At 39.7% G+C, this 2,838-nt stretch overlaps 1 protein-coding gene across 1 annotated transcript in view; it reads left to right on the top strand.

Annotated features, from left to right (window-relative positions):
• Positions 1 to 2,838, top strand: part of Adam10 (ADAM metallopeptidase domain 10) — a 98,072-nt gene that overhangs the window by 89,097 nt on the left and 6,137 nt on the right. The window lies entirely within an intron of this gene.

Genomic DNA, 2,838 nt, shown 5'->3' on the forward strand with positions numbered 1-2,838 from the left:
TTCTTCTTCTTCTTCTTCTTCTTCTTCTTCTTCTTCTTCTTCTTCTTCTTCTTCTTCTTCTTCTTCTTCTTCTTTTTTCTTTTTTCTTCTTATCTTTCAGTGTAATTTCTGGGTCTTAATCTTACCTGTGATAGGAAATACTAAAGCAATGTAAGAACAGATACAGAGCCAGTTGCAGATCTCTTAATGATGCTTATTTAGTGGAAGGCAGAGTCAAGCAGATCTAAGAGTTTGAGGCCAGCTCAGTCTACAAAGCAAGTTCCAGGATAACCAAGGCTACACAGAGAAATTCTGTCTTGAAAAAAGAAAGAGAGAGAGAAAGAGAAATTTCATTTTGGAGGTTGAGGTAGGGCTGCTCTTAGATGGAGCTCAGTTTGTGCTACACAGAAAGTACCAGGTTTAGGCTATGACAAAAAATAGAGGGGTGTTTATATTTGGAACTCAGCTACTCAGAAGCTGAGGGTAAAGGGACCCCTGAGCCCGCGTATTAGAGACCTGACACCACAGTGAGAAGGGCCATAAGAAAAGTTAATTCTTACCAAAATAATAATAATAATAATAATAACAACAACAACACAAGCTTTTGACAAACAAGTAAAAAGTTACAACATAGTGGAGAATGAAAGGAAGGAGGCACATAATAAATCTGGGGGAAAAAAGATTAAAAAATGGTTCTCTGCAGTGTCAAACCTAGCACAAAAGATGAAAAGAGAAACAAGACCACATCAACTATAGCATAGTAGAAACTGGAAAAGAATTACTAATGTCCTCAACTCCCACTTAAAGAATAAGTGATAATGACCTAGGATCTCAGCATATTTAATGTTGAGTGCTCTCAGTTTTCTCAAGAAGCACATGATGCCTTCTAAAGCTATTGAGTGTTGATCAATGCCTCCTAGCTAGACAAACTCAGCAACAATATGGAACACATTCTGGAAAAATCTAAATATGGCTGTCAAAACAACTGTACCAAAAAAAAAAATCATCTCCATGAGAACAGTAGCCATAAAATATTGAAGTGTTAAGGTTTTTCAAACTCTACAGAACTGCATGAGAAGAAAAAGGGTCATAGAGCACTGTCAAAGGATGCCAGGAGCACTGGAATAGACACAGTAAAGGCAGTCCTTGACTTCTTGCACAGCCTCTTACAGCACAGTACCCTAACGGCATACATGACCAAATAGAAAAACATCACCCTGACTGATAAGATGCCAAGACACAAACTATCATTACTATAAAACAAACCTTTTTATGCAAGGAAACTCTGCACAAAATCAGATGAGACAAATAATGTAAAACAAACTCAGCATTTACTGTCTTATCACCTGACATGGCCATTGCTCACTAAAGCATCTACAACCTGCTCTCCAGGCATTGTGGATGGGGCTAGCTGAAGATGCTACATCCATGCTGAAATTAATAAAATAAAAGGCATGTGTTACCTTCATTCACATATAGCAAATCTACATAAGTTCAGAAGTGTCTGATTAAAGCATTCCAGAACATAAGATAAGCATTCTCACTACTAATTCATAGAAAGGGATCTTTCTTTAAAAAAAAAAAAAAAGTATTAACTTGGAGGGGAGAGTCTGAGTTCTAAGTCTATTTAAAAAGTAAACTATTCAGTTTTAGGTATCACACATTCTTAACGCTGCTACTTTCAAGTAAGTTTCATAAATTACTTGGAAAGCATGAACATTTAGGTTCAGCAATCCTTTAAGAAAACTACAGGAAAGACAATGTTTTAAGGTTTGTTTTATTTTGTTTTGAGACAGCACTGGCTGGCATCAAACTTGTTCTTCTGTTTTAAGGCGGGATCTTATGTAATCCAGACTGGTCTCAAACTCATTACATAGCTGAGGAAGACCTTAAACTTCTGATCTTCCTGTCTTTACTTTCCAAGTGCTAGAAATAACCGTATTTGCCACCACATCCCATTTTATGAGGTATTGGTTCCAACAACTCAGAGGCTCATGCCTAGCAGGCAAGTACTCTATTGAATTGCATTCTCAGTCCCCTAATTCATTTTTTTTTTTCACAATATAGAGAAATGTGAGCTTAAAAATTAAATTCAGTACAGGTATGAGAGAGCGGGGTGTGGGGAGGGGCCTGGGAGAGAGAATGGAAATCAGTAGGGAGGGCAGCTCTAGAATGAGCCAGAGACCTGGGAGTGGAGAGGTTCCCAGGAGTCTGTGGGGGTGAATCTAGCTGAGACTCCTACCAGTGGGGCATGTGAAGTGGCCACCTCCCTTAACCAGGTAGAACTCCAGTGGAGGGATGGGCACACCAACTCACCCATAAAACCTTTGACCCCCAATTTGGCCTGCCTAGAAAATGTGTAGAGGGTGTTGAGAATTGAACCTGGTGGGTCCTCTGGACAAACAGCCAGCACTATTAACCACCGAGCCTTCTCTCTAGCTCTTAAGCCAAGTTTTAACCACAGTTATCCAGGCCCTAGTTATTCCAATGTTGTAGCTATTTATGGTGCTCTGCTGTAGAGTATGTAGGTCTGAAAAAGGACTATTAGTAGCACCAAAGCATTTCTATATTGTGTCTTCGTGAACAGATCCTTGTCCACATTATCAGTGTATGGCAAACTAGAAAAAAGTACATGTGTGTGCATGGTACCTGCAGGGGTCAGAAGACAGTGTTACATTCCCTGGCACTGCAGTTACAGATGGTTGTGATGCTGGGAATCGAACTTAGGGAAGAGCAGCCAGTGCTCTTAACAACCGAGCTATCTCTCCATCATCTTTACATTAAAAAAACCAGCCCCAAAACAATGTGTGCTTGTGTGTGTGTGTGTGTGTGTGTGTGTGTGTGTGTGTGTGTGTGTGT

This window comes from Psammomys obesus, unplaced genomic scaffold, assembly GCF_907164565.1.
Source record: "Psammomys obesus unplaced genomic scaffold, mPsaObe1.curated_primary_1811, whole genome shotgun sequence".
Classification (NCBI taxonomy): domain Eukaryota; kingdom Metazoa; phylum Chordata; class Mammalia; order Rodentia; family Muridae; genus Psammomys; species Psammomys obesus.